We start from the raw sequence: 12,437 nt of genomic DNA, 5'->3' as shown, positions 1-12,437 counted from the left end.
ACCGTTCGAAAGTTATTAAAGCATCAACAAACTACGCAGCTTGCTGTCTCGGCTCACACACTCGGTTTCAGTGAGTACATTGGCATTATTAATGTTGGTTTGATGGTGTGTTTTTCTGGAACGAATATCCGAATATTCGCTCGGAAAAACCAACGAATATTCGAAGCCTGAAAAATGGCATTCGGGCAAGCCCTAAGAGCAACATGGCTTAGGGGCCTTTACAATGTATACAGCATACGACAACCTCTGTCCTTGGAGCCTCCATAAGGAACAACATTATACACACTGTATATGCATATATCAGCATTCAGAACTGAAAGCTAGTTAACTGTATTCTCTTCACCTATTGGGAATATGGGCTTGATGGCCACAAAAAGGAAAACTGATTATCCCAGGGGTCAGAGGCCAAGGAAAGTGTAATAACCATTCATTGACTTCCTTTTCTCACTTGTCTAGGCATGTCTTGCTAATTGCGGGCACGCTGTCTTGCATTTGTGTATTGACATGTTTTAAATCTATGGCAAAGGTCACAGTATAGAGATATCTAAGGGGCCTATAAAAGGACTTGTGAACTCCAGAGTGTTGTAAAAGCCGACAGAGAGACGACACATCCGAAAAACTTGAAACGGCAGCAATGTTGTTAAGAGATAGTTTTCGCTTAGAAGAAGAACTATATTTTATAGGCAGGCCGGTCCACTTTTGGAAGCCATTCCAAGTTAAATAGAGGTATAGAGGTGGTAAAATTAATGTTGTTGGGTCTTTATAGCCCAGGGCCCGCCATAATAAGAGCACACACACTTACACACACACAAACAGAAGGGGGAAAAAAAAGAGGAAACAAGCCAACGCTAGTGTAATTGAACATAGCAAACTATTTTATTGCCACTGCATTATTCACAAGGGCCACTGAGAGTGACTGTATGGCCATCTGAATGACTGCGGGGGAGGGAGACATAATGTTCGCAGAGAGAGTCAGCGTGGGTGAGAAGAAGAGAGAAAATCTCTGACAGCGTCTTTAAGGTCCAACACAGCTGGCTGTAGAGACAGGCTCGGGGTGAATGAATTACCCAATTTGAAAACACACAAAAGTGGTCGGACAATCAAAATGGACTGTGGCCTGCCCTTTAGTGACGGGTCGATGAAAAGAACTGAGATGTACGTTACAATCAAGGAGAAGGATTAGGGGAGGGGGGGGGACAAAGACACAAAGAGACAAGGATGTAGGGTTAATGGTGGAATATAGGAAGGCCCCAATACAACGCCCCCTACTCTCAATTACAGAGCACAGTGTATGAGATATAAAATTAAACGACCATGGAGGAGTGAGTGCCTTATGGAATGGGTATTCCAGTTATCAGCACCATGGACAGCGAAAGGCCAGATTGGAGAGATGGAGAGATGAAGGGAAAGCCTCACATCAGCCGAGTTGAAGAGAACGGTTCAAGATTGAACAGATTGAAATGCATGGAATTAGACTGTGTGCCGCAGTCTCTACAAAGATAAAAAAAAAAAAACGACAGAGTTAGCGACTTCCCCCGTTCCATCATGTCATCACTTTACTGCGATTATACGATGAACTGAAGGGCTTATTCATCATCTTTAAACCTGACAGCCACGCTGATGCCTTTGCTGTCTGAGCAGGATACTGACACTAGTTATAGGGCTGCTACTTTTTTAAGCATAATAATCATATAGTGAAAATGATTTAACCCTTATGTACTGTACAATGTTTTTGGTTCCTTCGTTTGTTTGTCCCGAGGAACCTCTTGAAAACAAGATTTTTTTCTCTCACGGGATTAATCCTCCAATACAAAAAAATTGAAATGTAATGAAAAAAAATAAATGGGTACAAAGCTGTCAGTGGGATTTAGTCAGCGGATGTCACCTCCCTACATACTAGCTGGCCGGCTACCTAAAAATAGCAACAAGCATGGATTAGATTGACACAGCTGTACAGGTTGTCGTAAGGCCACACACAGCCGCCACAACAACAACCACTATTACTACTACTACTACTACTACTCGAAAAATTGGGCATATATTGTTCCTCTCACTTTCTGAATAACTGCAGCTTCCAAGTTGTATAAAAAAAATTGCATTTGCTTGAAAATAACTGGCTGTGTAGCGAGATAAAAACACCACCTTCAAACAAGAAATCAGCTGACATGAACACAAATGTCCGGCTTATTGAATTAAGTGAAAAAAAAATGGCTATTCTCTCTGAACTAACCCCTCCTCTGCAGTCACAGAAGGAGGAGCTGGGTGACAGCAATGAAAAATATGCTGACAAAATATCTTGGGGGAGGTTTTGACCCTGCTCTGAGGTGCATTGCATTGTGTCTGTGCTATAGTGTGTGTGTCACGGGAACAGAAAGATTAAGAGATGGATGGAAACTTGTCACCGTACTTTTTCAAACACTCCCACCCCGTTGGCTGTACATCACTTCCGCGACGCTATTGGCTATCGGGGGTTCAGCTCGGTGTCTGAGCATTGAATCTGGGCATGGCACAACGTCAATGGCTGAATGAGTCTCTAGTGAGGTGATCAGCGCGTGAGGTAGGGCCGCTTTTATTGCCAGCCATGATTCACTGCTCCACTATATCCCCCCTCTGTTGTTGTATTTTCTAATAATCGCCAATGTAGCCAGCCAAGAGGAGCTATTTTAACCCAACTACATAGCCAGTACCTACCAACATGTTTCTAAAAAAATTGTGAAGGTGACTTGACTTGCAGCGCTTGCCCCTTTTTAATTATTTATTTTTTATAAACAGGTCAAAAGTTTTCTTGAGGCTCTTATGTGTCCTATTAAAATGCTACCTCATTTGCTTTGAGTCCATCTCAGTTAAAATCTTTGACCCTCCAGACTCTGAAATAAACGTCTCAAAATTCATTCAATTCACTAAACACCCGGGAGTAAGACCAATTCATCCCGCTTGGAATTTTAAATTTCATCAGTTTTCCATTGCATCAAGCCACACACTAAAATCTCCCCTGCCTTTTGAAGTCCACCATTTTTGGATAGCATGGGATCAGACCACTGCAGTAAGTTATATAGGCAAAGGGGTTACACCATAATTGCATCAATGAAGAATGGTTGTATGTGCACTAGAGTCTATTGAAATCAGTAGCTTGGTGCTAGTGTGTGCACTTCACTCCACTTTGAAAATCTCTGTGGGATCTTTGTGTGTACGATGTGTGATAAAGAGTCTCACACTGAAGTGTATAAGGTCGGAAATAAGTTAGAATTTATTCTTTCCTTTTTAAAAAATGGCAAAAAAAAGTGTTGGATCCAAACAACTCCAATGGTATGGGTTTATTGGGAACTACTTTCCCAATGCCCAATTTTGGTATGCTTGTCTATGTGGGATAAACTACATGTACATGCTAGTTTTGCTGGTGCCATGTGATTTATTGACAGTAAAACAATATATATAAAGTCACCAGACTCATCCAGTCCCCATATGATCCTCTTTGTGAATAGTCATTTTTTAAATTGAAAATTAACTGTAAAAGCATTTCTTGAAATATATAATACATTTCAGTAAAGTTCCAATTGTGTTTGTGAATCTCAACAATACCGTAAATTTGCAAATTTTCGCTGGTAGCTGCACGGAAGGTTAAGTTGGGTCTATTTCTACACAGAATGAGTCTGTAAGGTAAGTGTAGCACCTTCTATCTTGCTTAGTGCTGCTGCTCAAAGCAACTAGTTAGTTTAAGGTATCAGAGTAGAGAGAAAGTAAGTTTGTACGGGTTGAGTCTTGATCATTTGTCAAATGTATTTGATTTGTTGATATTTTTTTGTATTAATCCTTGTGATGGCAGGATCACAAATTCCTAGAGAGACCGAATGCACCTGAAACATGGCTACCCACTAGGTACAGGCTTTACAGTAAAACATACACAACCCTGCCACACAAATCAACCTGTATCCATCCTCACCCCTTGTTCACAAACACACATACACACAACACACGCACGCACACACACACACAGGGGCCTCTTGCTTTCGAAAGCTCACTCATCCTTTTAATCGGTGTGGAATCCATCAAAGTGGGTCAAACTCCCTTCCCCATCTGCCCCGGCCAGATTTTAAATGCACGAGGGCCTGATTAAAAAAAAAAAGACCAAGAAAATAGGGCAAAACGCCTCCAACACGCACGCAGGCCCACACACACACACACACACACACACACACACACACACACACACACACACACAGGAGACCAACAGCAGGAATATTATCACTGGGGAGTACAGCATGTTCCAATGTCTGTCCTGGACAAAGGTGTCGAGGCGCATTTGTTAGCAATTACCGTGTGCCAGTCTGACAAAGAAAAAGGTCAAGCACTTCGACTTCAATCTGTCGGCCGTGTATCAATTTGCCATGTTCCCGCTCATTTGCATACGGCCACCTTTTGCTTGTCCCACGATCGACCGCTCCTGAACACATGACTCAGGGAGGGCGGGGCAACGCGTGGAAAGGAGTGTATAGGGTGTAAGACAGCTGGGGGGATAAGCTTGCTCCCACAGCTGTGTGTATTACTGTGTGTGTGTGTGTGTGTGTGTGTGTGTGTGTGTGTGTGTGTGTGTGTGTGTGTGTGTGTGTGGCGCGTGTGTGAATATGTGTGTGCATGCATGTGTGTCTTCTGCCCTGTGTTTGAGTGACAAGAGAGCTTCTCCGTGTAGTTCCCATGTGTCACAGCTTGAGTTTGTCTTTGGGTTTTTTGTTGTTGTTTGTTTCTTTTGCAATTCGACTCAAGAGTGTTTCCACGTATAATGAACAACATGTTGCCGTGGATACATCTGCGCACGTGTTGCCATTCAAAACCAGAAACAGAAGAACAGAAATAGTAACCCACTAATCAGGCAGATGCACAGCTTGCAACAGTGGAGCTCTGGCAACAAAAGCTAGCACATTTCCCCCCTCCCTCCCCCCCCCCCCCCCCTCCGGATCAACCAAGTCCTCCTGGTGTCATGTGATGAGTGGAGCAACCACAGATCATTAAAGGGGACGGACTAGCATCGTGCTGCTAGCTACACAAATGGGGATTTCCAAGATTAAGTGCTGACATGCTGTAGTACATAGTGAGAGAGGTCACTAAGAGAGTTAGAAGTGCAAAGATGACAGGAAATACATTTAAAAAAGGCTGCAACTATCTCTGTAAGTATTTAACTTAAAGGTCCCATATTATGCTAAATGCACTTTTTAAATGTGTTCCAACATATCCATGCGTCCACGGTGTGCCTAGAGACTGCCAAAATATCAAAAAAAATAACAATCTCTCCTTTTCTCACTCTCCCCTTTTCTGAAACCCCCACCCCTCCCCCCAAAAACACTCCAGTCAGAATTATCCCCTTTTCTGACCTCACAAACCGTAAAGCCAGAAGCTTCCACTGTGCAGCCCACACCCCTATTTCTTATTGGTCCACGGCCCTGACAGACAGAGGGCGAGGCGTATCTGGCTTCGCTTCCGGACAGGGGGCGGGGGGAGCTCAAAGATTGTATATTTACGAGGGGACCTGCAACTCTTTTTTAAAAAATAGGCCATTGTGAGATTAGCTGAACATCAGCATAGTACAATAAATTATCTGAAAGTTTTTTTCAGCAAACAATTAAAGAAAAATGTATTAGGGACCACTAAGACCATATAATATGGTGTATAATAGAACCGAAAAGTGTATAATATGGGAGCTTTAATCAATTATAGGCACTGGGCTACAACTAACAATGGTCGTCCTTAAAGGTGGTCTATGCGGTTTCAGAGGAAGGGGTATTAGCTTACAAAACATGTTTACGCGAAATGTTATTCTTGGCATTGTCAAAATGACCCACCAGTGTTCAGGTGTTTGTGTGAAGGAACCAGTGAGTGTAGAAGTCAATGCTGATTCATGCATCTGTAGATGGTATTGCTGAATAAGATCCACTGTGCCATCCCTCCACTCCAGCTGAAGTAGCATGAAACAGAAGTTCAATTGGAGGCTCAGTGTGAATGTCCCTGTGTTGAGGTAAGCAACCAGGGTTAATGAGAAGCATCACTCTTTAATCAGTGTACGCCGCCGTGTCATTCCTCTTTCCTGTCAAGGCCTGTAGGCAAACCCTCAGTCACGCTGTCTGTCAAGAGGGCCCAGAGCCAAAACGAGGCGCGGCTTTAACGGCCTGATTAAGTGGAGGTTGGCCTGGGCTGTGGCTTGTGCTTACAAACACAGCGACGTGGACAGATGCTACTAGACCAGCCCTAACCCCAAACAGCGGCTCTTTTAGCCAAAAATGTTTTACCCCCTGCTGCCGAACAGTGCTGCCATAAACTTCCCAACTGCCAGTTCACTGCGAAAGAGAGGATTTACTTTGATAGAGAGCGAGGGAGGGACAGAGTTCCTTTTCTTTCCACTCCACTTTAACAGCGGGGCCACTGGGACACTTTTTGTTCAAAAGGACAGGAGGGACAAGGGAAATGTATTTGACAATCTGTCTGAAAGTTGGCTGCCAACTTTTGGTGGGACTACTTGATTAGATCCCCTCAGCTGTACAGTGTAAGCCTATAGCTGTCATAAAGTATACCTTCCACTGCTGGTGGTGACAAGCTGCATGGCCTATGTGTAAACCAAACCAATGCATTTGAGAGAGAGAGAGGGAGAGAGAGAGAGAGAAGAGAGGAGAGAGAGACACGCCTTGGGGCAAATCACATGCAGGGCTAATTTGACAACCAAGGACAAATACTGGGCAACAATTATATCTCATTTTGTAGGTAGCTCAAGCCTGACAAACAGTGTTGCAGGGGTATGATTCGACGGGAGCAATGGGAATATTCAATACAAGGACATGCACATAGCAAAACACTGGGTTGAACTACATTTGAATTATCTCTCTCTCTCTCTCTCTCTCTCTCTCTCTCTCTAAACTAAACTAACTAACTAAAAGTAGGGAACATCATTGAAACGTGCTGTTTTATGATTTCAACAATGATTTCAACTGAGCTTATTTCATCAAAGCTTAAAAAACCATGATAACTTCAGTAATATGGCCCAATGGGTCCAGAGCACTGCCAGCAGACCTTTCCCTCAGGAGAAATCTCAATGGATGTCACTCCAAAACTGGCATTTACACACACAGAAGGCACTTAACAGGAGGCACAGCATAGGGTATTCCTCTTTCTCACCTCACAATGCAGAAATAGCAAGTTCAAGTCTGAAAGTCCTCACTGGAATATCTGAGCAGATATGGGATGGATTGCCATGATATTGTGTAGATCATTTACTCAAGTGCCATCATCAAGTCCCATACTTTAGTTTATGCCTTGCAAAAATAAAGTCATTGTCATCAGCTTCACCTGCACTTTGTGTTCAATCACTGCACCTCAAAGCTCCTCTGTGCCTAATGGCCTTACAAAGATGCTGCCTGGCTGAAGACCTTAAGACCTGTTTTTACTGCATCTCAGCTGAAAATGCTAGGCCTCTTCGTTAATCACAAAACTGTGTCCTAGCAAATAGCTATTTTAGTCTCCCTGGCTCTATGCTTAATGTTAATGTGCCACCTCCGCTGCCTTTTCAAATGCAGCAGATATCAGGTTAGAGTGGGAGCAAGATTATCAAGACTGTCGACACAGCTGTGCTTCTGACTAGCAAGCTTCCCCAAACTAAGCATACTTTGACACTTCTGGGTACATGTTTGCAGAGCCTGGCTGTGAATACTAAAAAGAAAGTGAATAACTCCATCACCGGGATAGGGCCGCTGAGGCTTCAAAAGGCATCTACTTTGCAATTTAATTCAATTTGCCCCCGTCCGATTTTATAATTGCAAAGTAGCAAGGGCGATCTGATAAAAATGAATATCATTAGGAGACGGTAAACAAACTGACAGGAACTGTTTTTAACATGGCTGCTGATGCAATGTTTTTCACCTAACCAAGCATGATATATCTTCCAACTCAAGGGTGAAAGAAAATACAGTTGTGATTTAAGTGTGTACTGAAGCAGGACCCATTACTGACATTCCCTGCATTCTCCTTCTAATGGGGGGATTTCCTTCTGGGACTGTAATCTGTGAGCTACTGCCTTTGATTATCTGCTATCAGAGGAGCTTCTTGCAACAGGTATGAGCCCTCGGGGCGGCCTGTCTTCACTAATGATTTGACATGAAAAGGCAAAAGCGTGGTTTACAACGTCCCAGACAAACACTCAAGGAGGGGGGGGGGGGATCTTCAAATGTGAACGACACACAGTGGCTCCTCCGCAGGGCAGATAAAACACCATATTGGATGAAGAGGTGATTTAAGAGGCAGAGGTAATGACAGTGCGCCTTATTGGCTTTTACAGCCCCTGGCCTTTTTTAGGAAAAAACTAAAGAGTCATCTAAGATATAACAACACAGGCAAGCAGATATGAAAACTCAAACTGGCACATTCAGACAAGTAGCTCTGTTGCTGGCCTCGATTGTTATTACACTGACGATGCAGGTGTATTTCTTCATTGAACATCTCATCTTATAATGAGCCTCCATGGGCCATAGGCAATTCAGCTCACTTGAAAAGGCAAAACCCCCACACAAACCCCCTTTTCCACTCATCTGAAGTAACAGCATCGGCTTCTGAAATCACGCTAACTGCACCTGGATGCAAAAAAAATCAGCCATCATCACCTTTTTCTCCCTTTTCCAAAATGTTGCTATATCTGCAACCAGCAATTCCTTGACGACTGCATAGAAAAACATCTCACTCTCCTCCTTACACCCACAGTTAAAAAATAATTTGAGTGCTGGCTTGGTTTCAGGAGTCATGTGGAACGCACTGGATCAATAACCACTGACACTGCTTCATTGCCATGCATAGGCTCTGGGCAGGGCTGAAATATACATGGGTTTGTAGCCTATACAGTACAGTAATCGATGTAGGGCACCGTGCACATTTGTCCTTATTTCTCTTTAGGAGGAGAATGTAAAAGAACTAGAACACAATTCAAATATAGCCTACTGTAGATATACTGTGGTGGGTGAGATACAGTGGGGCTACATGCTTGAATAATTGAACATCATTATACGATGAACTCGCAATTGTAGTTTCTCACAATTTTTCACTCTCAGATGTTTTATTAAACGAGATGAAGCGTGTGTGACGCATTTGAAATCCTTTTGTGATATTCTTTTAATATTCTTTTTTAAATTGCAATGGGATTATGCAATAACCACTGTTGAAATGTTATGTCTTTATGGATTCTACACTACAGATGGTGAGTTAGCAATAGCATCCACTAAGCTTTCAGTTTACTACACTGATTACAGGCTATTTCTCTCTATCCGGCATCCTCAAAATGCATACAAATAGGGGTTGCAAATCCAATGCAAATTCGTTAAAAAATGTGGGAGTGATCTAACATGGGAGTCAGTCTACACATGCTGCTGGTTGGAAACACCCGAGCAATCACTGCTTAGCACACACACACACACACACACACACACACACACACACACACACACACACACACACACACACACACACACACACACACACACACACACACACACACACACACACACACACACACACACCAGCAGCTCCACATTTACCACAATAAAAGCCTCAAAGATGCAAAGAAATGACAGCGAAAGGAAAACAAACAACATTAGAAGAGGCGGCAGCAGCTGTCATCTGAGAGTGATGACGCAAGGACAGTAAAACAATGGAGCCCCACACTGTTAATATTAACTTGCCTGGAATGTGTAAAACCTCGTCCCGTTGGGTGGGTGCACCTTGGGGGAGTTGGTCCCCGTGCTCATGTCTGAGAAAATCATAATCCTTTTGATGGGCAAACAATCCAGAGATGATCCGTGTTTTATGTCAGCCAAACGTTAAGTAAAAACTTAAAAAGAAAAATAAGAGAGGGAGGGGGCGAGCTCTCGGATCAGCCCGTGACCCGACGCTGCGCCCCCGGCATTAGATGGTGGAAAGATCCCGTAAGATGCGCAACGCCCCAAGGGACAGACAAATGTGATTTAGAAGAAAGGAAAAAAAAGTTAAAACAAGGCAACTCCTCTATGGTCTCCTTTGCGCGATCCAAATCGCATGCACAGTATTCTATTCTGTGTGTCCGTGTGGCGATGTGCACGGAGAGTTGAGGGACAGCGGCTCCATGGTCCTCTCTACGCCCGCTGCAAGCAGCTCTGCCAGCGGCGAGGATAGCTCCCGTCTGTGCGCGGATTATCACCTCCCTCCCTCCCTCTCTCCACCTCCTCTCTGGCTTCACCAATCATTCAGAGCATCACCGCGCGGCTCAGCCCAACAACATGCTGCCGGGTGCCTCGATTGGCAGCCACAGACACACACTGACAAACGCTGTTTTTACACTACGCTACATTTATTCATCGTGTAATGTTCTTTTTTTAAACGAGTGGAAATAAAACAGTACACTGTGGTTATTCATTGATGTCTAACATGTCGGTGTCCTTAAAAATTAAACATGAAACAAAATAAATGAAAATAAAAATCGATATTTTTTACATCACACTCAGCAGGATGCAGGATTATTACCGCCACCGTTTCATAAACATTTGAAAGTTAATTGTAGTCTCCTAAAATGACTTGCATGTTGACTTTTGTTGTTGCAGTGTAGCTATACTATTGACCGAGCTGGAGAATGATGCTTTTGAGTTCCTTGACTTTGGCAAATGTCTCCTTGGAACAACATTTGAGAGGTCATCGCTGTCTAAAACCCACTGGAAAAACATTGGTATTGTCTGTTCACTCAGAAGGAGAGAGGTGATGTTATGGTGGCATGTCATGTTACTTTGCAAACAGGGCCAAGATATTAAAGTTTTTCTACGGTCCTATAAGTCTGATCTGTGTTTGTATTGTACTAAAAATACCTGGTTCAGTCTGTGTGTCTACCAAATAATGTGTGTGACACCGTTTGAGTGACTGTTTGATCAATGAGTTGTCCTTCACCTTCACTAAAGCACACAGTCAATATTTAGTATGCATTTTCTCTTGGGAACCAAACCCTGTTCCTTTGACACACAATCTCTTGGACTATAAGGTGTGATTTCTGAGTGTGAACTATAGTAATTCAACAATGTACTTAACAGTGTAATAATTTCTCACTATAAACCTACATCAACATTCTACCAGCAAATCTCAGGCCAATATCGAACTGTCTCCAAAAAAACATTTCCAACATTACCAAATCTCTTTTTACTGCCTCGTGCTTTTAAGAAGCATGTATACAGACCTGTCATGTTCCCTAAGCAGAAGGACTTTATTGATTTTTTTTTGTTCCGATTTTGTTTGACGCACTTTAGGGATTTATATGGAATACATGTGCGTCAACCGTTTTAAGAAAAAGCTAATTGACAATGCTTTTGACAACAAGTTTGCAAGGGGAAAAAAAAAGCACTTCCAATTGAACTGACTTCCGACCAGGAGTGACATGTTTCTATTTATTCGTCCCAATTTCCTCTCATCAAGTGGCCTTTTCATGAGAGTATTCCTCATTTGCTGAATCATGGTTTAATCCAAGCTATAGCAAAAACCATCTGTAAAAGTATAAACTGTGATAATTGGATAAAAAAAATCAAAAGTATTTAGCTTTTCATTATAGATATTAAATCCTGTTTAGTCCCTACAGGAAAGGCCCAAGCAGGTCCATGCTCTGCCCTGATGTTAGTGGTGTTAGGCACAGCTGAGTGAGCTTGATTAAGCTGAGTGGGTAGAACTCTATACTGCTGCCTCTCACACTCGTCAGAGGGGATTTAGGGTTTCTGGGAGACTTCAAAGTATTTGCTCTGGACATAGCAGCAGGTTAACAGCCTTTCCAGCTGTGGATCGGCAGATCTCGTTAACCAGTCTGAGCTTACGGGGGGTTGAACTCCTGACCTGCTAATATGAATCAAAAAATAATACTTCTGTCTGGTCAAGTTAACCCTAAAACAATGTATGATAAAGTAAGATCCAAGATAAAGGCCCAGGTATGATATTCATTAGTATTCATTAAAGGTGCTCTGAGGAACTTTCTGTATGTGTAAATTCTTGCACCTCCCTTTGGACAAAAGCGGTAGTGTTTCTACTACGCCAGCTGTAGTTCCTGGGTGAGCGTACCCATGACAAAGACATTAAGAAAAAACTATATAAAAAAGCATTCTTTGCACTGATGGTCTCGTTTGCTGTTAAATGTAATTTATGATCATCAGAGGAAAAAGGAGACTGTTTCAGAAATATTTTAAAGTTCCTCGTAGCACCTTTAAATAGAGGAACTTAAGCGTATCAAGAATACGTTTTTCCTTTTTGTAATTTAGTAGTAAAACATGTTGGTGACTGTATTATTCCCTATATATGTTTACCCTGGATAAAGCCAGGAGAGAGTTGGGCAGACACATTCAAGATGGGGTCTAGTGTCGAGAAATCTAATTGGCTGATACAGTAAAACTTGGCCACGAGGGGGGCATCCTGAG

General features: G+C 42.8%; 1 protein-coding gene across 1 annotated transcript in view; it reads right to left on the bottom strand.

Annotated features, from left to right (window-relative positions):
• The window catches only part of ppfia2 (PTPRF interacting protein alpha 2), a gene marked incomplete at its 5' end in the record, with an annotated part of 138,305 nt that overhangs the window by 81,405 nt on the left and 44,463 nt on the right, over positions 1-12,437 (bottom strand). The window lies entirely within an intron of this gene.

Source organism: Ammodytes marinus (genome assembly GCF_949987685.1).
Source record: "Ammodytes marinus genome assembly, chromosome: 22".
Taxonomy (NCBI): Eukaryota; Metazoa; Chordata; class Actinopteri; order Uranoscopiformes; family Ammodytidae; genus Ammodytes; species Ammodytes marinus.
This window is presented reverse-complemented; position numbering and strand designations above follow the sequence as displayed.